Here is a 25,605-nt window from a genome sequence, read left to right as displayed (position 1 = left end):
TGGAAAACATGGTATCAATTATCTGACCTCCATGTTCCCTATAACAATTTATCTTTGGGAAAGCTATATGACTGCACAATGTTGTGGACAGCAAGATTCATATGCACTTGCTAATATTATCAGCAATGCTATAAAAAGTTAACCGAGCTTATATTTTTTATAACACTGGGAGAGACTGTAAAACCATGAGGGAGTTTTAGGGTAGTTGAGGACAGAAAATTTGCACCATAGCATAATTGATAAGGCAAGACAAAGAAAACATTTCATTGAAGATATCGCATTAATTCTATAGAGCTATTTTATTTTAAATATAATTTATAATAAAAGATATTTAACTGGAAGGAGAATAAATGGTAAGAAAGTTTCAGCTGAAATCATCATGCTTTGTACATAATGTATAGTCTGAATAAATTAAACATTTTCTATTTAAGGCATTGTTTCAATTGTAGTACTTTCAGCCAATATGTAAGTGGCAATGTTTCAAGTTATGGATAGATTGGTAAAATAGCAATGTATCCATAAATCATAATTATGTTAGTAGTGTCCCTACCTAAAAGTCACTTAATTTCAAAAACTAGTCAAGAAAGAAATAACCTAAGCTTAAAACAAAAACCAAACTATAAGCTTAAGAAGTTGATATGTAGATTTGAGATTGTTGCATTTTACTACAAGACACTACTAATAATTTACTTAAAAAATGAGAATAATGAATAGAATAATTTTGGAGTTAAGTAAGTCACAAAGACCAGTAATATTTTTACACAAAATATACAATTGATTAGAATCACAGGGAAGTGCTCACTTTGGCAGTTCATGTACTAAATTTGGAACAATACAGAGAAGATTAGCAAGGTCCCTATGAAATGCTGGCATGTAAATTTACAAAGCATTTCATACTAACAAATATAAAAATATAAAATAAAATAAAAAATAAAATGTCAGAGAAGCAGCCACCCACTCTAGAAATCAACTGTGTATGGATATTATGCAAATTATTATTTTACAAAAGTTAGCAATTTATCAAATTAATTTGCAAAATTGTCATTTCTGTAAACTAATTTTAATTACTTGTATGTTGAAATGAATGTAATGCTTTGACTTATGATTCTGCATTCTTCAGAATATAATTTTACCACAATTTTCAAATAAAAATGAAACTAAGACAATTTTTAAATGATATAAACATAATCTAAACTATTTCCCAAATCAGTAGAAGACAGAAAATAATTAGGATCAGAAATAAAATTAATGAAATTGCAATTAAAAAAATACACAGAATCAGTGCAACAAAGAATTGTTTATCTGGAAAGATAAATAAGATTGATAAACCCTTAGGTAAACTAATTAAAAGAGAGAAAAATCTAAATCAAAAAAATAAGATATGAATTAGGAGATATCACCACAGACACCTCTTAAATACAGATTATCATTAGAAAATGTTTTGTAAGTTTATATTACAATAACCTGAAAACTCTAGACGATATTGACAAATTTCTAGACAAATCTGACCTACCCAAACTGAACCATGGGAAATAGAAAACTTAACAGATCAATATCAAGCAAAGGAAAAAAATAGCAATTAAAAACCTTGCAACAAAGAAAAGCCCAGGGACAGATGGATCCTCAGCTGAATTTTGCCAGATCTTTAAATAAGAATTAACATCACCAGGTGTGGTGGAACACACCTGTAATCCCATCAGTTTGGGAAGCTGAGACAGGAGGATCAAAAGTTCAAGGCCAGCCTCAGCAATTTAATGCGGTCATAAGCAACTTAGTGAGAACTTGTCTCAAAGAAAAAAAAAAAGCTGTGATGATTATCCCATAAAATAGGAAAGGACAGAACACAGCCAAATTCATTCTATGAAGCCCACATTACTCTGATATCAAAATCAGACAAAGACCCATGTGGGAAACAATACTATACACCAATATATCTTATGAATATAGATGTAAACAAAAAAAAATAATCCATGGTATGAAACCCACAGTGATCAGTTATGTTTCATTCAAGGGATACAAGGTAGGTTCAACATATATGCAAATCAATAAATATAATTCACCACATAACTAGAATTTATATTAAGAATCACATTATCATCTCAGTAGATGTAGAAAAAGCCTTGAAGAAAACCTAGCTTCATGTTAAAGATGCTGGAGAAATCAGGGATAGAAAGAAATTACTTCAACATTGTAAAGGCTATATACAACAGATCCAAGGCCAATATCATACTGTACAGAGAAAAACTGAAAACATTTCCTCCAAAGTCAGAAATGAGTCAGAGACACCACTTTTACCACACCTATTCAATAAAATTCTTGAAACTCTAGCCAGAGCAATCAAGCAAGTAAAGGAAATTAAAGGGATATAAATAGGAAAAGAAGTCAAATTACCTCTGTTTGCTGATGACATGATCCCATGTATAGAAGACAACACCCTCCCCCTCAAAAAAAAAAAAAAAAAAAAAAGCTTCACAAGAAGATTTCTAGAGCTGACTAGAACATTGTAACAACCTGATTATTTACTTAACCTAGAAGCAATGGTTTATAAATCCAAATTCAGTGTTTAAGGTAACTTTTATAACACCTAGCTACTTCAAATAATGAACATTGACTATATCTATTGCATAAGAAATTGTAAAAGTAAAGAAATACATTATTCAGGGTCTTACATAGAAAAGAAACTTGAAAACCAAAATGATAAGCAGAAAAGCAGAAAATGAAACTTTAACTACTATAAATATATTCAAAAGGAAGAGGCTTCTGTTTCAGCTCTGTTTGCAATGACACCTTAGGTTTTCCAAAATGGGGGGCTGAAATCAATACTGGATAAAACCAGGACTAAATGTTATGAAGGAAAAATTGCCTAGAAAATCCCACCCACTAGCAACTATAGAAGATTAATAAACATCTCTCCCTCAAACTGGACTAAAATTTACCAAACAAACAAAAATCTATAACAAAAATAAGAACAATAGGCCCTATGTCATTCATTAACTTTGGGTTACCATAAACCAGACATTAATTTCAAATTTGCATACTTTCATAGATGATGCCACTCAAGTATCTATTTTTATGTGTATACACACAAATCTCCTGGATCATCTGAAAGCAGTAAAAGGAAAACCACTTTTTAAGACACACAACAAAAGCTCAAACCTTACCACAAGTGAAGTTAAATAAATAAATTTTAATTTTATAAATACAAGGAAGCCTGAAACAACTCACTATAAATAAAAGTAAGAAAAAAATCATGATCAGCAGAACTATAAACAAATACTTCTATAAAAAATAAGATGTATCCTAAAGAAGCATAATTATTACAGAAAAAAATAAAATATGACTTAGCATGAGTATATTTAAAAAAGGGAAACCAGAATTCTTTTTTTTCATATGACAGTGGAATGCATTACAATTCTTATTACGCATATAGAGCACATTTTTTTATATCTCTGGTTGTATACACAACACAGTATATTCACACCAAATCGTTTCTTCATACTTGTACTATGGATAATAATGATCATCACATTCCACCATCATTAATTACCCCATGTCCCCTCCCTTCCCCTCCAACCCCTCTGCCCTATCTAGAGTTTGTCTATTCCTCTCATGCTCCCGCTCCCTATCCCACTATGAATCAGCCTCCTTCTATCAAAGAAAACATTCAACATTTGGTTGTTTGGGATTGGCTAACTTCACTTAGTATTATCTTCTCTAATTCCATCCATTTTCTTTCAAATGACATAATGTTTATAGCAGCACAATTCATAATTACTAATCTGTGAAACCAACCTAGATCTTTCCTTCTTCTAAGTTCTTCTTCAATGTCTTTCTTTAGTATTCTGTAGTCTTCATTGTATAGGTATTTCACTACGTTTTTGGATTGACTCTCAAGTTTGTTTTTTTTTTTTTTTTTTTAGGCTATTTGTGAATGGGGTAGTTTTTCTAATTTGTCTTTCTGAGAGTTTATCACTGATATATAGAAATGTGTTTGATTTATGAGTGTTGATTTTATATCCTGATACTTTGCTGAATTCATTTATTAATTCTAGATGCTTTCTGGTGAAGTTTTTTGGATCTTCCAAGTATAGAATTATGACATTGGCAAACAGTGATATTTTAATTTCTTCTTTTCCTATTCATATTCCTTTAATTCTTTTGTCTACCTCATTGCTATGGCTAGAATTTCAAGGACTATGTTGAATAGGAGTGGTGAGAGATAGAAACCCTGTGTTGTTCTAGTTCTAGTAGGGGATTTTTGCAATTTTTCTCTATTTAGAATAATGTGGCCTTGGGCTCAGCATAGATAGCTTTTACAATGTTGAGATATTTTCCTACTATCCCTAGTTTTTCTAGTGTTCAGAATCTGAAAGTATGTTGTATTTTATCAAATGCTTTTTCTGCATCTATTGAAATGATCATATGATTTTTATCGTTAAGTTTATTTATTTAATGAATTACATTTATTGATTTTCATATATTGAAACAACCTTGCATCAATCCCACTTCATTGGTGCACTACCATTTTAATAAGTTTTTGAATGATATTTCCTAGAGTTTATTGAGAATTTTTGCATCTATGTTCATCAGGGATTTTGGTCTAAAGTTTTCTTTCCTTGATATGTTATTGTTTCATTTAGGTATTAGGGTGATACTAGCTTCATAGAATGAGTTTGGAAGGGTTCACTCCTTTTCTATTTCATGGCCTAATTTGAGGAGTATTGATATTAATTGTTCTTTGAAGATCTTGTAGAACTTGGCTGAGAATCCATCTGGTCCTGGGCTTTTCTTGATTGTTAGGTTTTTGATGCTATCTTCTATTTCAATTATTAAAATCAAGCTGTTTAAATTGTGTGCATCCTCCTGATTCAGTTTTGGCAGTTCATATTTCTCTAGAAATTTGTTAGTGTCGTTGATATTTTCTAATTTATTCGAGTATGAATTTTGAAAATACTTTTTAATCTTCTGTGTTTCAGTAGTATCAGTATTCTTTTTCATCAGGAATTTTAGAAATTTGAGTTTTTTCTCTCCTTTTTTTTTTCATTAGGTGGCTAAGGGTTTGTCAACGTTATTTATTTTTTCCAAGACCAGCTTTTTGTTTTGTCAAATTTTTTAATTGTTTATTTTGTTTCAATTTCTTTGATTTCAGCCCTAATTTTAATTATTTCCTGTTTTCAACTACATTTCTTGTTGTTTTATTATTATTTTTCTATGACTTAGAGATGTAATGTCAAGTCATTTATTTGTTGACTTTTGCTTCTTTTAATGAATGAGCCCAATGAAATGAACTTTCCCTTAGTACTATCTTCATTGTGTCCCAGAGATTTTGGTATGTTATATCAGAATTGTCATTTACCTCTAAGAATTTTTAAAAATATTTTTTAGTTGTAGTTGGACAAAATAACTTTATTTATTTATTTTTATGTGGTACTGAGGATCAAACCCAGGGATCACACACACGAAGTGAACACTCTACTGCTGAGCCACAACCTCAGCCCTGTAAGAATTTTTTTTTTTTTTAATCTCTTCCCTGATGTCTTCTGCTATTCATCATCATTCAATAACTTATTATTGAATAAGTTTATAGTCCCCAGGTGTTGCAGTATATTCTATTTTTTATTTTATCATTGATTTCTATTGTCTGATAGAATGCAGGATAGCATCTCTATTTTTTTTAATTTTTTTATTTTTCTGGTATTTGCTTAAGAGTTGCTTTGTGGCATAACATGCAGTCTATTTTAGAGAATAATCCATGTGCTGCTGAGAAAACATTGTATTCACTCATCAATGAATGAAATATTCTATATATGTCTGTTAATTCTAAGCTATTGATTATATTATTGAGTTCTATAAATACTTTGTTTAATTGTTGTTTGAAAGATCTATCCAGTGGTAAGAGAGGTGTGTTAATGTCACCCAGTATTATTCTGTTGTGGTCCATTTTATTCTTGAAATTGAGAACGGTTTGTTTGATGTATGTGGATGCTCCATTGTTTGGGACATAAATATTTATGGTTGTTATGTCTCCTTGATATATGATTTCATTAAACAGTATGGAATGTCTTTCTCTGACTAACTTTGGTTTGAAGTCCATCTATCTGATAGGAGGTTGGAAACCCCTGCTTGTTTACACAGTCCATATGAGTGCCATGCTTTTTTTACTCTCCTTTTACCTTCAGTCTTTGGATGTTTTTTCCAATAAGATTAGTCTCTTGAAGACAGCATATTGTTGGGTCTTTTTTTTTTTTTAAGAGAGAGAGAGAGATAGAGAATTTTAATATTTATTTTTTTTTAGTTATCGGCGGACCCAACATCTTTGTTTGTATGTGGTGCTGAGGATCGAACCCGGGCCGCACGCATGCCAGGCGAGCGCGCTACCGCTTGAGCCACATCCCCAGCCCTTGTTGGGTCTTTTTTTTAAAAAAAAATTATTTAATTCAATCTTCCAGTCTATGTCTTTTAATTAATGAGTTTAGGCCATTCACCTTCAGGGTTATTAATGAAATATGTTCTACATTCTTAGTCATTTTGTTTTTTGGTTTATGACTTGACTTGTTTTCTCCTTTGATTGATCTTTCCTGCTGTAGTTCCTCCCTTTGCAGATTTTTATTGTTGTTTTTCATTTCCTTCTCATGGAATATTTTGAGATGAATGTTCTATAGTGAAGGCTTTCTTGCTGTAAATTCTTTTAACCTTGGTCTATCATGGAAAGTTTTTGTTGTCATTAACTCTGAGGCTTAATTTTGATGGATATAAGATTCTTGGTTGGTATACATTTTCTTTCAGAGGTTGGTATATGTTGTTCCAGGATCTCTTGGCCTTTAGGGTCTGGGTATCCGAATTGTTCTCCCCCTCTATGTAATCTGATTCTTCTCTCTTGTGGCCTTTAAAATTCTATCCTTATTCTGTATGCTAGTCATTTTTTATTATAAGGTGCCTTGGTGTAGATCTATTGTAATTATTTTTTTTTAATATTTGGTGTCCTGTAAACCTCTTGAATTTGATTTTCCAATTCATTCTTTATGTTTGGGAAATTTTCTAATATTATTTCATTGAAGAGATAGTGCATTTTTTTGGTTTATATTCTGTGCCTTTCTCTATCCCAATAAATCTTATATTTGGTCTTTTGATGTTATCTCATAATTCTTGAATGTTCTGTTCATGGTTTCTTACCATCTTCACAGTGTGGCCAACTTTATTTTCAAGATTATATATTTTGTCTTCATTGTCTGAGGTTCTGTCTTCCAAGTGATCTAGTCTGGTGGTGATGCTTTCTATTTATTTTTTTTATTTGGTTTTGTGTTTTCTTCATTCCAAGAATTTTTTCCCCAGAATCTGTATCTCTCACTTGAAGTAATCTTTTGCTGCCTGTATTTGCTCTCTTATCTCTTTGTTGGAGTGATTTATTGTTGCCTGTATTTGTTCTCTTATATCTTTGAATGATTTGCAGATCTTTTTAGTTATGTACATTCTGAACTCCTTCTCTGATATTTCATCTAATGTGCTGTCAATGGATTCTATTATTGTATCATCTTGGTTTGTTTGGGGCACTGTCTGCCCTTGTCTTTTATGCTCTTTGTCTGTCTTCCCCTCTAGCAGTGTGGATCTGAGGTATTTCATTTTCTACTCTATGCTCTTGGAATGTCCCTTCAAGTTACCTTTAATGGAGAGATCAATATTAACAGCACACCATGCAAATGATATACAGCTTTAAATTAAATAGCTCCTGTTTAGATGATTGCAATTTTTTTTCACAATAAACAGAAATGGTGTGTTTAGTTATTATCTGCAAGATACACAGTAGGTTTGCAAAATGGTCTACTGATTTAATGGTGAACCAAGTGAGAAACGGGGTGGGGGGGAGGTGGTTATATTGTGATGTTTATGAGGTAGGTGGTGAGAATACAGAGGTATTAGATTGTGGGAAGAGTGAAAGATGGATCAAAAGAAGTTGGCTGTTAACAGGAGAAAAGAGAGAAAAAGGTGGCCGACCCAGTGCAAGGCTCTCTCCTGCCTCTGCAACAAGAATGTTGGCTATTTGCACACCTAGCCGGGATACTCTGGCAAAAAAGCCAGAAAAGACCTTGGTGATCATCATCTGGATCCTGCCTGTTCTCCCTAGATGGAAGAGGCCACTTCCCTAGTTGGTGGTGGGGTAGCTTCAAACCTCTAAGTACTTTATGTAGGGCTTCTAGCCTCCAGTCAGTATCCCAAGATATAAGATGGTGATGTAGCTAAAGATGGTGATGGCAGCAGTGGTGGTAACTTGAGATGGCATTAGAAGTGTCCCAAGACGGCAGCAAACACTTTTAGAGATGGGGCTGAAAGGGCAGGATTAACCATGGCTTTGGGTGACCTATTTGGATTTGCAGTGCTATGGTGTATGGGTATAGTCCTCTGCCACAGTCTGGCTGGGCACAAATCACGAGCCACTCAAGCAGGAACAAACTTTATTTCTGAACTCTACTAGCACACTCCACACACACTCCCCGGGAACTCTCCCGAACGCCACCCACGCGGCTCCTCCAGGAACACCCAACCGGAAATCCCTCCTCCGGCATTTCCCCAACCAATGTGAACTCTCCGGGAATCCCTGTGAGAACTCCAAAGTAGCATGAGAACTCCAAAGTAGCAGGCCTAGGCGGACAGTAAAGGTCTAATACACAATTGAATCAATCCAGCATCATCTTAATGGCTCGCCTCTCAACCAATACTATTGGCAAAATGCCATGGGCCATTCCAACTCGGCTGTGGCTCTCAGCAGTCCTCAAAGTGGTGAGGAGTCCTAAGCCTGGGATTGGGCTCCATGAGGGTCTGCAGGGGCAGTCCTGGGCCTGCCTGCTTCCCACAGGGTTCAGCAGGGCTGTCCTGGGCGTGCGTGTCCTCTGCAGGAAAGCAGATTCTTAAGAACAAAAATTTATGATCAAAAAATAAAAATTAACCTGGAAGTTGTCACATTACTGTAATCTCAGCAGCTTTGGAGGCTGAGAAAAGAGAATTTTGAGTTCAAAACCAGCCACAGCAAAAACGGAGGCACTAAGCATCTCAGTGAGACCCTGTCTCTAAATAAAATACAAAATAGATCTGGGTATGTGGCTCATTGGTCAAGTGCCCCTGAGTTCAATTACCAGTCCCCCTGTCCCCAGAATGAAAATTATATAGAGCAATAGTAAGTTTTAATTTAAAACTGTCTAAAAAAATGGCAAACAAGTAACCATAAATCTGGTAGAACAATCTTAAGAAATATCAAAGACAGTGAAGACACCTCAAAATTTTATAAAAAGTAAACATTATTGTAGAAGATCAATGTATTTCAAATGCATAGTTCAAACAATTTTAAACCTAATAATGAAATCTAAAAGAGAATTTAAAAATACATTCACATTTTAGATTAGAGTTACAAATTCACTACATTTCTTAGGAATTCAGATATTTCAGTACATTTGCTTATTCATGTATGTATTAAGGAAAAACAGTAAGATTTTCTAGGGATTTTTTTAGGACTTAAATTTTACAACTTGTACCCAGTTAACTTTTGCATATAGGTAAAACTTTGCACGCAGTTAACTTTTCAAAGTGCAAGTGAGTAGGCTACAGAAACTGAAAACCAAATGCAAGAAAATAGATCTGGAGGATAAGCCCACCTACTCCAGTAACGCCTGTGTTGACTATTGTCCACTAACAATGAGAAATTTGCACATAGAGTTAGCCTCCAAAAGATAGATGCTCCAATAATAGTGCCAAGAATTAAGAGTATCATCTAATTTTTCATGTTTTTATTCCAAATAAAATATCGTCCAGATGCCTCTGATTTGCTGAGCTTATATAACATTCCTATAGGATGGGTTTCTGCCTGTAGGAAATAGATTTCTGTCAGAAGGTAACTCTTCTTCAATTTACTTTGGTGTTTCTATAGAGTGTCAGTATCTTACTGAAAACTTAGTGTATCCTGTGAAAAACTTTTAATATTACAAAAATATCATCATATGTTTTATCATTTAAAGGTTATACAGCTCTTGCATCTTTCTTAATGCCAGATTTTCATGTTCTGAGGTAGAGACAACATCCCCTTCCACCAGAATGTACTTGCTTATATTAAAGAGAAAAGAGAAGTTTTGTTGTTGTTGTTGTTGTTTCAGATGATGAGAGGAGCAGTTGTTTAAGTGCTTGCATAAACACTGAGATTCATAATTACAGATTTTCCATTCTTGTGGTATTATTCCACTAGATTTGTAGGGGTCACTATATGCAGTATTGAGGATGAGAAAAGAACATTATAGTGTTTCTTGGGATTCCATTATTGCTGTGAGTTCAAAGACCTGATCTAGCTTAGAATATACACATATTGCAAGATGACTAATATCTTAGATGATTCTCAGTTTCTGTCTAATCAGTTTCATAACAAGAACATTGATAAAATTATGAGAAATTATTCAGTTAATATTTCCTAAGAAATGGTTGTAATATTACAAAAATATACTAGATTAAAAATCATTAGGTGCAGAGCAAAACAACATTTGACAAAATTATTATGTATAATAAAAACTTACAAAACTATAAATTAAGGTTAACTTCTGGAGTGAATAAATATCTCCACCAAATCCTACACCACTCTGACTTTTCAAACATTAGAATTATCTCCAAAATATTGTAAATTAAAAAAAAAAATCACTACTTTTATTCAACTATGGTGTCCTTATTCAAAAGCAATAAAAGATTGATGATTGAAAAGGATGAAGTAAGAATGTAACTATTCATGTATAATATGAATCTCTTCTTAGATCATTGAATGTGAACTATGATTTAAATATTGGAATCAATAGAGAGCTTATTTATTTGACTGCGTGTAAAATAAGGCAAAAGTCAATTTCACTTTCATATGCCAGAAGCAATTTGAAAATAAAAATTTTAAATAGTCATTTTCATAGAATAAACTGAAATTGTAATATAACCAATAGTCCATGTAACTAAATTGTATAAGATCAATGTTGAGATTATAAAAAAAAATAGTCACTAACACTTAAAAGTAGTGCTATAATTCAAATCAATATATTCATGGAGAGAAGATGTACTGATTCTCTAATTTCCAAAATTTGAAATTTCAGTTAAAATACCACAGGTGAAGCTTGCAAAGTTAATTTGAAAATTTATTTGGAAAAACAAAATATAGTAATAGCCAAGAATATTTTGAATGAGAAAAGTCATGTGGCAAATCTTATCTGATTGCAGATATATAATAAGCCTCTTATAATTATTATTATATTTTGGGGGGAGTACTAGGGATTGAATTCAGGGGCACTCAACCACTGAGCCAAATCTGAGCCATATTTTGTATTTTATTTAGAGACAGGGTCTCACTCAGTTGCTTAGTGTCCCGCTTTTTGTTGAGTCTGGCTTTGTACTTGCAATCCTCCTTCCTCAGTCACCTGAGCTGCTGGGATTTTAGGTGTGTACCACCGCACCTGACAGCTTCGTATTATTAATAGTAAAGTATTAATGCAAAATGAACAGTTGACCTATAAAACAGAATATATGGTAGAGAGAGAAGAAGGACTGTATACAAAAATGGGACATAACAACAGATATGTATTTGCAAATTAATAAGAAGTCTGTGCTGATAAATGTCATCCACACTGGGGGAAAAAGATAATTTTTATACATACTGTTTACAAAAATAAAGCAATTTCTGTTAGCTTAAAGTTTATATTTGTTCATTTATCGTGATAACAGGAACCATTTTGAGAGCAATAGGTTTTGCTTACTCTACTTTGAGAACAAGAGGTTTAAACTGGGATTAGATTCTTATGGGAAAATGGGGCCATAGAGTGAAAAGTCTGAAAAAATTTTTGGTTGAAAAGAAAAACCTGATTAAGAGATTGTGTATTTGTATCTCATTTAATTCCTATATAAAGCTATGGTGCAGATATTATGGTTTCCCTTATTTTCTCAAATACGAAGGTTGTATTTCCAATTGAGTCCTAAAGGAGAAAGAACTTCATAGCTCTAATAAATATATCAGAGAATAGTGAAGTTGAGAGTCCTAAGATTAGCTGGTCTTGATCTTTCTTATAAATTAGGAGTTAAATATTCCCCCAAAGAGTGAAAATAACTATTGTTCAGAGAGGAAAAAAATATAAAATAGTCCTCTGAAAGAGGTAGTAAAAGAAAATTGACACTGAGAAGTAACACAAGTCTTTGCTGTGATTGACTGTTTAAACATTTAAGCAATGTTAATATTATCAAGTGAGATAGTTTTCTTTAAATAATGTTGAAGGACAAAATGCTGCAATTCTTTGTGTTTATGTTGGAAAGTACATTCAAGATAATCAAAATAATTTATACAAGTTACCTTTCTATTATGTTTTCATATCTTATCAGAAAATTATACTATAATACTAGAAGTAGAAGATCTATCATTTGTTTGAGGAATAGAACCCTCTTTCAAAATTACTGATTTCTAGATGGAATATTAATTCCTATCGCCTTTAAGTTTGTATATGTGTAAGATGAATGAGAAATACTTAATTTTTTACTTGACAACTTGTTACTATATTCTGAAATTTGTTCACCATCTAGGTTGAATTTGGTCTTTTAATCTAAATAAAATTCCACTATTCGTTGCATATTTATTGATCAATATTTCCAAGTCCTCTCTCAGACTCTATGTAAAAATGTGAAAAAAAGATAGATAGGGAGAGAGAGAGAGATAGGGAGAGAGAGAGAGAGAGAGAGAGAGAGAGAGAGAGAGAGAGAGAGAGAGAGAAATGTCTTCATTCTTTTCAGTTGTTGAAAAGGAGATTTCTTGGGGCTGGGGATGTGGCTCAAGTGGTAGTGTGCTCACCTGGCATGTGTGGGGCTTGGGTTCGATCCTCAGCACCACATACAAACAAAGATGTTGTGTCCACCAAAAAACTGAAAAATAGATATTAAAAAATCTCTCTCTCTCTCTCTCTCTCTCTCTCTCTCTCTCTCTCTCTCTCTCTCTCTCTCTCCCTCTCTCCCTCCCTTAAAAAAAAAGAAAAGGATATTTCTAGCTAGAAAGAAGAGGTTGGATTCTTGATGATTGTTAGGATAAAATCAACATTATTTCTGTTATAAAAATGAAGTTATGTTTTATTTAGAAGTGCATAAGATGACTAAAATTTGGTGCTAATTAATCTTAAATAATTTCCATTCTTTGGAGAGAATAACATGATTAAACACATTTATTTTTCTAAATATACCATACAATTATCAATGGAAAAATTTTCTCCTATTTATAGATATAGTAAATGATACTGTTGCGATAAACTGATAAACTAAGGAAGGTATCTGCTTAAAAACAAATTATCCAGATGGAGGCAGACTACCAAGAGACTTCTTGGGACCAATTAAGGACACTGGTAAATACTGTGCATATTTTATGGTAGCTGTTAGAGAATGTAAATGGAAACCTGATTATCATTCCAACTGAGAACATTACATAATCGCTCCATTGACTGTACTTACTTTCAGGATGTTCATGTTCAATTTAAGACATGCATTATCCTCGCATAAAGTTCCTTGTGGCTTCTCTCCTGGTTTTGTAATGGACTTTCTCCTACAAATGATTAAATTGCTCATATTTTTCAGTGAGCATTTAAGGTCACTAGAGTACATTTGAGAAATATCTAATTCTAATATACCAGTGACTCACTTTTAAAAAGGAACAGTTCATTCATTTGTGACTATCAATCTGGATCCAATGCAATAATATTTTAAAGACCAATTTTAATGAAGAGTAGATTTTATATCATCAACAGTTCTGAACATGCCCTTTGAAAGTGGTTATAATAAGCCCAATTCTAATCAAGATCATTTGTGCATTTATTCCTGCCTTATAGTATTGAATTCACTTTAAGTTTTATTTATTTAAAAAGAACAGAGATGATACATGTAGTTGATGAGATACTAACATAGAAAATAACCAATTTTGAAATGAGTATAGGTATTTTGAAGGGTGATACTGCTTTTATAACTGGAAAAGGAAATTGAAGAAGCAAATGTTTCAAAACATCAATCTTAATTGTAAAAACAGTGTTAACATTTCAAAATCTGTGTGACAAACATTCATTGAATCAACTTAAATAATATTGATTTTAACGAGTTACATGTCACCTTCTTCATCTCTTTCCTTTCTTATCAAACTGAAATATCTTAAAATTAGATGTAAAGCTTTCAAGAAATGTTACAAATCTTATCATAAAAAAGAATTTAACAGAATGGAAACTAATTCTAGTATCATGTGGTGTACACTTCAACTTTGCAGGCATAGTAATCAATAGCAGGATCCTTGACACTTAACAAGAAATGATAAAAATCTTTCTCAATAATACGAAGACAAAACCTGAAAATGCGAGATGTGTACAGAAAAGATCTTTACATAACTCCCACATAAATAAATGGAGATTTCAATGTGAGGAAATAATAGTTGAATTCACACTTAATTACATATTATTATTACAATATATTTCTATTAATATGTATATTTTTATAATAAGGCTTTTTGTGTTTTCTTTGGTATTGTGATATTTTCCCTTTCAAAAAGGGAAAAATTATGCAAAATTTTCAGAGTCAAATGCCAAATGGCCTTTCTAGCTGTTTATAGACACTCTCAAGGGAGTGTGTAGGCAAAAATGAAGCACTTTCTTTGGAGGTGATGTAAACAAAGTCACCAAGGGCTGTGTTAAGATAGTGAACAGCTAAGACAAATAAGGGGAATTGAGGAAGTGGATTGGGAGGAAAGTTTGACAACATCTCATGGGCTTTGTTAGTGAATTTAAGACAAAGCACCACAATATATAGATACACCTCATCATCCAAACACTGTCCACTATTACAAGCAACAGCAAAACCAAATGAAAAGCAGCACCCATTTCTTTTCATCTGGTTTTTCAAATTCTTCTTTTTATTCTAGACTTGTTCTTAACTCCTCTTCCTTCTTCCTTCTCCCATGTTCCTCTCCTTCCCATCTTGCTGTTGTTCTTGTGTTTTTTTCTCCTCTTCCTTCTGTTTATATTTACACGTCATTTGCATTAATTGCTTCTTGAAATTAATTTTACCCATGTGTTTTACAGCTCTTATCTTAGGGATACAATAAAAACAGAAAGCAGGTATTGGGATATTAGGCTATATCCCTGGTGCATTCTGGATGTCTTGACTAGGGTCCAGCTCATAGCAATTACATAACAAATGTCTGCTGGGAGAATGAACTGTTTTGCTTGCTACTGGTGCTGCATTTCTAAAATCCACTAATCAACAAGTTACAGAATTAGTTTTGAAATATATCTTGAATTACAACACACAGTATTAGTTCCTTAAATATGCAACAACGAATAATGTAAAATGATCCTGTTAGTTTTAAAGTACAAATCTTACTTAACTTTTCATTGCTCCGGAGCTTGCAAGCCCAAGAATGCTTTGGAAGGTTACTCCCTTCAGTGCACCAGTCGAAAGCACATCAGTTTGGTCATTGCTTAGTTGCTAAAGCCCACACAATCCTTCCAGTCTCAAACTTGCCGATTTGTGCTCTGTTTCTGGACTTGTCAGTTTCGTCTTTTATTCACTATGGTGCTTTTCATTTATATATTAGCTCAGCCAGTTCCTTTGTGTCATTCAAGGTGTTTTTTTTTTTTTTCTCCCATCTATTCAAGGGAAAAGATAATCATGGTTTCCTTAGAACTGATCTCTTTAAAAAGATTTCTTTCTGATAAATTCATATAATCTGAATACTAGGTGATTATCTAATGTATGCCATATGTAGGTAGCTTATCACTGAGATGCTTGCCTGTAGATGCTTAATAACAATTTGCTCATTTTTATAATTGCTATTACAGATAAATCAGAAGTTCCTTCAAAATCAGTCTTTTCCCCTTGACAACTGCCGCAGCCCGGCTGGCTGGGCAAACTAATGGCGGGGCGGGGGCGGGGGGATGAGGAACTTGTGTAGATTGATACAGCAGGAGTGGGAGCCGTTTATTGTAGGACAACAGAGGTATTTATACATTCCACACAGCTTATCTTAATTAACATAAACTCAATACAGCAGTCAACCAATAAGGAATCTCCACACTTAATGGCTCCCTGACATTACTTCATAAACCACTCCCTCTGGCATTTTGCCAGGCGCCATCCAGACTTGTTTACAGACTCTAACAGACAACAAATTATCACACTTGGTTTTGCAAGGACTACATATTGCCAATTAGTTAATATTTCTCTTATTTTCTCTTTGTGGATAGCTGTTTTCACTACATAGACATGCTTCAGAACATCACTGTTCAATAAGGTAGAGATTAGCTACATGTTAGTTGGTTTTATAATACTGTAACAAAATATCAAAGGTAATAAATTCATAAAGAGGAAAGGTTTACATGGCCAGAAATTAAAGAGAAAGAAGAAGAGGATTGGGCTGGAGTTCTATTATGCCTTTTGAGCACATACTGAGGTATACTTGAGAACATTAAAATAATAAGCAGTATCCAAAATGTTTTAAACTACATGTTTTTCTATTTCTTATTTTTTTATTTTGCTGCATGTTGATTAGAAAAAACTATTGAGATTATTAAGTTTTTGTTATTATACTTTTTCTTTCTTATGTGAAAGATATTTATTTCTAATCTATAAGATGATAATATGTATCATTCTTTTAAAATATGTTTTGTCACATTACTGTTTCCACAAAAAATAAAATAAGAACATTAAAGTACTGAAATGTTGTTCATTCCTATAATTTACTTGATGTTGGTTGTTTAATAAATTAATTAATCATTGGTTTATCCTGTTACAGATTAATAATTCATTTTTTGTCAATGGCTATTCCTATTTAGATTTATTTAAGTTATTACTAAGTAATTTGTTTACTACTGCTTCCTGCTTCCTGTTTCCTCTTACAGAACATCTTTGGGTGGTTCTTTGCCAAATGTACTTAGTTATAAAATCTTTATTTTATTGATCTCTAATAGTTTCTATTCTACTGTTCTTAAGATTATTTGTTTTTAATTAATCAAGAGAGCACTAAAATTCCCCTCACCTTGGCTAAAACTTAGAGGAGATTCTTTCTGACTATAGTTTTTCTTTTCTTAGCACATTTACTTTTAAAAAACAAGGATAAAATAATCTCACAATTGAAAATTATTTCTATGCCTCTGTGAAATGCAAATCTTCGCACATACTGCTTTAGTCACCATAATACTGCTTTGACTAAAAGACCTGCAATAACAATTTTAAAGAGGAAGTTTATTTGGAGGCCCATGGTTTCAGAGGTTTCAGTCCACAGCCAGCCAGCTCCATTCCTTGGAGATGGAGGTATGGAGGTAAGGCAGAACATTATGGCAGAAAAGTGTGGTGGAGGGAAGCAGCTCACATGATGATCAGAAGGAGAAAGCCACTCCACTCACCAGATACAAAATACATACCCCCAAACACACTCCAATGCCCATCTCCTCCAGCCACATTCTACTTGCCTTAAGTTACCACTTAGCTAATACCCATAATCTCAATAGTTCTAAACTTGCCAAAAAGTCCAAGACCGAAGCCTCCACTGAGACTCATGGCAAACTTGTATCATGAACTCCTGTAAAAATCAAAAGGGAGTTACATGTATCCAACATATGAACGAACAAAGTAAACATTCCCATTCGGAAAAAAAGAGGAATAGAAAGAAGGGATGGGGCCAAAGCAAGACCAAAATTCAGCTGGGCAAATAAGTCCTTTAGTTCTCTCTCTGGCATCTGGAGCATCAGGATATTCTCTCTAAAGGGCTTATATAGCTGCCTCTTGTCAGTTTTAAAGTTTTCCTCAAGGGTCTGGAAGCCATTCCCTTGAAAACCAATCATCCAGTAGGAGAGTATCCCTATTTCCAGTCTCTGTGGATTTCACAGCAGCCTGACTTCATTAAGCTACAATTTGGAAACACAGATGGCCTAAATGCAGTGCATAACTTCCCTTCTATATTCTCTACTAACTCACTAGAGTGTTCAGAACTCTCTTGCCTTTGTTTCTCATGAGTTAAGGTCACTCATTCTCCTATATTGCAATAATTTGATGCTATTGCAAGAGTCTTGAATGAAGTTTCCCAATTAACATAGTTTTTTAAAAAATTTTTATATCAGCTATTCTTTTTTTAATCTTTTTAAAAAATTTGTTTTATAGTTACACATGACAGTACAATGATCTTGACATATCATACTTTTGAATCAGATGGGGCATAGTTTTTATTTGACAGAATTTCCTGCACTATAGTTTTCTCTTCTTTATTCAATTTATAAATAGTATTTCTTCAATATGACAATTAATGTTTGTTTTCATAATTCTAGAAAATTATTATCAATACTTCTTTCAGCTATAACCTTTCACCCACTTGTCTCATTTTTCCCTTTCTTGTCTGAAATATATTTCCCTTTCCAATGCAGCTTCTGAAGATCTTCATTTATCTTTAAAACACATTTTAATCATTCATTCAAAGTCTTTATCAGGACTTAGAGTAAGTTTCATTTCAAATATATTCATATCCTTGTTATGAATTATATTGGCTTGCTACTTTTTTTCTATTCTTTCATTGTTTGTGTGTGTGTGTGTGTGTGTGTATATATAGAGAAAGAGTTATTTATGTATGTATGTATGTATGTATGTATGTATGTATGTATGTATGTATACCCAAGCTCAGATCCAGAAAATGCTTTGGCCAAATTCTTCTTTTTAAGCTTATGTTTCAAAAGCCCTTCCCTTGATCCTTAGGGAATTTTGCAATAGCTCCTTTTCGATCAATTTTTAAGAACAGAAAGTTTTCAGTTTATAATATAGGTTCAGACACTTTGTCCCTCTGGATAGCCTTTACTCATTCCTTGCTTTAGGAAGTGTGATCTAGCACATACTAACCTTCTTTGCTCATAACTCCCACACCTGCATGTTTCTATAAAACTTTTAGATCATTAAAAACAACAACAACAACAAAAATGTTGTTTTTAGGAATCCTAATGTTTATTTATTTTCTAGATTTGTTTATCCTTTAGTGCTGTTTGTTTGGAGAAAAGGATTCATCTTGGTACCATGATAGCTAGAAGCACATGAATTGAGTTTACATATTTATGTTGGCTGAAAATCCACTCCAAAATTGTTTTGTTAATATGTTTATATATAAGTTATCATCTTCCAACAATCCAAATGTACATTTGTCAAATCTAGCTCATCATCCGTTTTTACATTGCTCTTTTACTCATGCACACATCAATGTATAGCTCATTTTATTAACTTTGTGAAGACAGACACATGAAAATATCCATGATAATCAGACAGCTGGATTGGGCTTTGATAGCTTGTTGAGAGCTGTAGATGAATTATGGGTTTATTTTAACCATCACAAGGCAGGGGTGTTTCTTTTCTGAGAATTCCTGGTGTGAATCACTGGCTGCAGATTGCTCATATTAAAGCTGGCATCCTACCTTAGATCACAGCCCTAGGTTCAAACCCAGCCCCTGCAGGTGGGTATAACCTCCCTAGTCCAAAACAACTTGTGTTTCTTATCTTTCTCCTGTTTTCCTCAAGAAACCTGCCACACTGAAAACTTTTGATCTGTTTCCCCTTAAATAAAGTATTTGGTCCTTTTTCCTTATTAAGTTTCAGTTCCTATTAGGGCTGGACAACCCAACAGGCCCCAACTTTGAAAATTATTTTCTGCCTCTTTTTTTTTTTTGTTGTTGTTGTTGTTCCTTATCAAGTATTTTCAGACCTTTTAATTTTCCCAGCCAATTCACACCTCCAAGCAGGAATTAGCTCTTAGAGTGCTGGTAACCCCCACAGTTTTGGTGCCTGAATAGGGAAGTTGTAAGATATTACAGAAAAGCAAACTTGAAGATATTACAGGTGAGAAAATATTACAGTTTAGTAGGCCTCTCCTAGGAGAGAGCTTGTGCTACTAATTTAGAAAGAGAGGGAGAGAGAGAGAATGAGAGAGAGAGAGAGAGAGAGAGAGAGAGAGAGAGAGAACGAACAAGATCTCTTTCAAGATGTTTGAGATGAAGGAGGCAAAACTGGTGCAGCTTTCAGGTCGCGGTGCTGGTAACCCTGACAATATCTGCTTTACTAGTACCTACCTTACTTTTGTTTGTCAACAATATACAGTATAAAATTTTCTTGAAAAATAATTAATTTATACTTTCAAAATTGTTATTTACATTGAGTTAATACTTAACATGAAAATAAACAAATAGCTGTTTTCTATTTCATATAAATTATGTTATGAAAAATTTAATTTCATTAAAATCTTATTTATTCCTGTAATATGTTAGAACATTTAACTGTGCAGATTTGCTCCATACATAACTTAGGAACAGCATGGCTTTCAAAATCATTTGTTCTTAAACTTTGATATATGTGGGAAATACCATGGGGCTTACTAAAAATTTTGTGTAATTCTGTCAATCTAGTGCATCAGATTTTCAATAGGTTTAATCTGATGAACACTTCTGTTTCTTCACTTATAAAATGGGAAAACACTTAGCAGCTAAAACTCTTACAATCACAAATGATATGTGCAAGGGCTTAAGAGAGCACTTGGCGCATGCATGTGCTGGAACATTTTTCCTATCCTCGCAGTTTCTACAGAATTTTTCAGTTTGTCATATATCATTTTTTTGATGTCTGGTATCAACTACCATGAGGAACTTAATGAAACCATCAATGTGGAACTTATAAAAAAAAGTTAATATTCTACTTGTGTGAATGAGCCTCAGTATTTATTTTCCCAGAGAACTGTGACTGATTTGAAAAGTTTTAAGGGTGAAAATGAGAAGAATAATGTGAGAAATTATGAGAAATAAAGTTAGCAAAGAAGTCAAGAATTTTTTGGAGCTTTATATACTATGTTAAGAAAATTTGAGTTGATTGCGGAAATAATGGAGATAAATCAAAATGTTGAAAGAGTTTGGAAGGTGGATTTAAAGGTTTCAAAAGTAATATTTCATTGGAAAAAAATGTTAGAATCAGGTGAGTAATATGAATGAATTCCAGATAGGAATAATAGCGTGTGAACTGAAATGACAGCTATAAAAATACGTGACTAGGCTTAAACTGGGTTTGCATATGTTATACAGATAGTGTCCACTAAGAATAAATTTTGTCATGTCAAAGCTACAGACCTAAATTTAGAAACTGCCACTGAATTAATTTGTAATAAAAGATCAGGATGATAATATCCTAAAGTTATGCAGGCTACAAAAGAAAAAGACAACTGAGGAAAGCTAAATTCATAGAGCTGAGGGATGAATAGGAATTGACAAAGATAGAAAACCAATTATTTTTTTGTATGTGTCTGTGTGATTTAAGTCTGATTTTGTGTTAGATAAGAAAATCTAAAGTTTTAAGAGATGGAATTATCCACAATTAAATAGCACTTTCAAGTCAGAAGCCATATGTACTAAATACGACAGAGCCCATTAAAAATTATTGAAAGAATTTTCTTTCATTCCTACTCTATTTCATTTTTCAAATTCTTGTATACTTTTTATATTAATCTTTACTTCTATTTATGTGTTCAGTTTGCTTGTTTGGTTTCCCATATACTTTCATTAATGAGCTTTCCATCTCCACATATCTACTTAACCTTACCTTATGTACAATTTAAAAAAAAAATAAAATGAAAACCACTTTTTTTCTTTGTTGTAGGAATTCAATAGAGCTTTTGATTCTAGGTTCTTAAAAAATAAGTTGCCTTTATCATTAGGAACAAATGAAAACTAAAACATCATCTTACATAATTATGAATTGGTTTTTATTGGTAGTATGCAGAACATTTATCTAAGATAGAAAACAATTCCTTAAAAATAATACAAAATTAATAATATTTAAAAATCCTATTTTCTGAAAGAAAATTTAAATTCTACTTACAATATTAGCCACAATAAGAATTATAACTGCTTCCACAAATTAAAAGAAGAAGAAGAAGAAGAAGAAGAAGAAGAAGAAGAAGAAGAAGAAGAAGAAGAAGAAGAAGAAGAAGAAGAAGAAGAAATGTAAATCATTCTGAAAGTGTTATTTTCCTTTTGTCTTTAGGGAAACTGTTGAAATATAGTTAATGAGCAATTAGTATAGTTAATGAGCAATTGTCTAAGTTCTTCTATCATATAATGTTTACAGAATAAATAGTGGAGGCTAAATGGAAATAAAGGACAAAAAATCACAAAAGTAGTTTTATAATCTCCATGAAAAAACACATCCTTAAGAATTTCAGGAAGAAGTGATTCTTAAGAATAAATGTCAATAGACAAAATAGCTCGTAATCAGCCTCTTTAAAGGACATACCATTCAAGGTTTAATTTAATCAAGCTACAAACTGTCACAAAAGTGCTGTGAAGATGGGGTTCTTTCGGCGGCATTACGGGCTTCTCATTTCTCAAGGTTTATATCCAATGCACGTCACTGACTTTTTGCTCTGCAGATTCTCATCACATTGAACTCTTCAGCTTGCATCTGCTTTCTCAAGGCCACGACCCATTACATCTGTCTCAGCTCAGTTGATGCTCTGGCCATGATTTTCTTTGAATTGAACATTGCTGCCACACTCGTCTGCTCTTTTAAGCCTGAACCAGAATAAAGGCTAAACAGAAATGTAGAGGAAATACTGTGCAGAATAATTTTAAGTAAGTGTGCTTAATCTGACCTCTATCTTCTTTTTTTTCTCTCCATCAATTCTCAACAAACAATATTAAGTACTGATCATTTACTAGCCATTTTATCGCCTTCAAAAATAAGTATAAAATATAAGTACATTGGGTATCATTCATATATAGTATGCATGTGTGGACAAGAAAAAATACAATAATGAAACGACATGGACAATTCTATATTACATAATGTGTGAGCCCACAGTAAAAGTTAAAAAAAGACAGTGAATATATATCCCACAATCGTCCCACTATATAAGGGGCACCCAAGTCCATCTATAAAGTGTTAATTTTATGAAGGAAGGAATACTTTCTTTATTCCTTTTCTTGTTATACTCTCAGCCTCTTAAAATAATCAAGCACTCAATAAGTATGTGCCAAATTAGTACATTAATCACCTCTTAGTGTTTGAAGAATATTTGTATTCTCAGTACACTCAACTTCCTTCTCAGAATATTTTTAACAAACACTAAAAATCTAATTATCAGCACTACCTCTCACATCCCCAAATCTTAAAATTCTAAACTGAAAATGAAAGAAAAATTTGTAAACATTAAAAAGACATTTTAATGTACATATTTTATTTATTAGGATTTTACCCCAACATTCAAAAGGCTTTTTGATTTGTTCGTTCTTTTTTTTCCTTATTTTTTTGAATGTTTCAACTCTTTCATTCACAAAACATTTGTGGAGGCACTTTTTAGAGAATAATATCTCTTGCCTGATGATTTTGCTTTGATAGGTGTAAAGTCTCCAGTAAAAATTTATCATGAATCAAAGAAAAAAAAAATAGCTGAGCAAAAAACTCAAACTAGAGACATGAACAACTAAAAGGGAAAGAGAAAGAAAGGAGACAGGGAGTTGCTTGTCACCTGAACTTATTATTAATTGTTGCCTGGTGAAGTGTCACACATACCCAAACCCTAACACCAGTTGTCTGGTCCGCAGAATGCATTACCTCTCTGCCCATCTCTATCACCCTACTCACAGTATTACCAATTGTAAAACTACCACAGAAAATGACTTAACGATATAGATAGAATTTATTTTCTTTGCTTCAAGAAGTTAAAGAAATAGATTTCTCCTCAATTATCTAGCTATAGTTTTTCACTATCCTCATTTCTTATTTTTTCTTTGGAACCATCATTTATGTTGTGAGTTGAAGCTATGAAACAATTGTTGTCTCTAAACTCTTGACACTAAAATAGACCTTTGTTGCTTCTGTTCTGATTTGTGCTTCTGTTTTAGAATAGATTTCATTTCTATTCTTTTATTAAAATTTGAATTACCATAGAGGATATCACAATCATGTTTCATATTACCATATTATTTGTAAAATTGAGTATGATGATAGCAATATTTTTAGTTATTAAAACTTAGTATTTGAAGTAAAGATATGGTCTTCTAGCTATCTATCCAAGGACAAAATTTCATTGTAATATTATATCATTTATATACTTCTTTGAAAAGTGGCTTAAAAGGTATGACATGAAAATATATTATATTAGCTAAAACAATAAATACAAACAGGCAAATGTCCATATGTATCAATCCTTTTTCCAAGAATAGTATGCAACTAGTTTTCAGAAGATCAAAGGAAGGTAGTATTAATGGAAAGAGTTCAACACGGATATTATAATATCTGGAGGAAAATTTTGAAATATTAGGAAAAGGTAGTACTTTTGTGCTGGGAAATTTTTCCTGTTGCTTTTAATGAATATATTTTTTTCTGGAATATTACTTGTTAACTTATTTGTATGAACTTATATACCTAAACACTATTGTTTTCTTTTTCAAGATATATAAAAATCGTCACATTTTTCCAGTGAATCATGTTTATAATCGCTTTTCTCAGGGCATTTCCTGTTTTTTTTACATGAAAAACATTATATATTAGCTTTCCAAAAATATGATAATAAAAAAGATAATCTTCCTTACCTAGTACCTCAAGAGGTACGTCTATAAAATATTTGTTAAATATTCAGTCAAGAAATATGTTTTGGTCACCCCAGTGTGAAAACTATGACATTTGTGATTAAATTGTAGATACTGTCATTTGAAGAAAGAAAACAACTACTGGCTACATGACTAAGATGAGAGAATGATACCTTTTTTTACTGTAAATGCGTGTTGATACTATGTGTTCATGATAATGCTTTATTTCACAAAATGTTTCAGAAAAAGTAAAGTGTAGAGAATGTAATATCTTCAAAAAAAATATCTATATAGAAGACTATTTTTAGTACAAAATACACTTCAGACTGAATCAAGTAATCACAATTCAGTGAGTATATGTGATACTGTCATCAAACGAAGTCATAAAGTTATTTAAAAAACTTTTATTCATAATTGGAAGTTGTTCAATGATTTAATATCTTTATCTTGAAATTTTTGACAAGACCTTTTTCTATTGATTATTTATCAATATATTAAAATCCTACTATTGTAAATTATTTTCTACCTAAATTTGCAAAGTATCCTCCAACTTGTTCATTTTATCATCTGTTTTTTCCCTGAATTGTATTAAAGCAGTCCTTATAATTGGTCATCACCATAAATATGTGAAATTAGAACATTGCTTCCAGCCAGGCACAGTGGCGTACGCCTGTAATCCCAGCAGCTTGGGAGACTGAGACAGTAGGATTGCAAGTTGAAAGCTTGCCTCAGCAAAAGCCAGGCACTATGCAACTAAGCAAGACTCTGTCTCTAAATAAGATACACAAGAGTACTTGGGAGGTGGCTCAGTAGTTGAGTCCCCAGAGTTCAATTCCCAATACCCCTACCCCCCAAAAAAGATTGCTTTCAAGATTTTCTTTCGAAATATTTGCTACCTGAGTCCCAAAAGTAAAAGTAGGCTAAAAAGAGGTATGGGTGATGATTCAAAATTCTCTCATGCTCTATAAGAAACAGACAGAAAATATTTCAA

At 32.7% G+C, this 25,605-nt stretch overlaps 1 non-coding gene across 1 annotated transcript; it reads left to right on the top strand.

The window, feature by feature from the left end:
- The first annotated feature begins 794 nt into the window (after positions 1–794).
- On the top strand, positions 795–901 carry LOC114087838 (U6 spliceosomal RNA). The gene has a single exon (XR_003581899.1). It is a non-coding gene; the product is annotated as a U6 spliceosomal RNA (small nuclear RNA).
- Positions 902–25,605: the final 24,704 nt, after the last annotated feature.

Source organism: Marmota flaviventris, chromosome 8 (assembly GCF_047511675.1).
Source record: "Marmota flaviventris isolate mMarFla1 chromosome 8, mMarFla1.hap1, whole genome shotgun sequence".
Taxonomy (NCBI): Eukaryota; Metazoa; Chordata; class Mammalia; order Rodentia; family Sciuridae; genus Marmota; species Marmota flaviventris.
The sequence above is the reverse complement of the archived record's forward strand: the minus strand, read 5'-3'. Positions and strand labels throughout refer to the sequence as shown.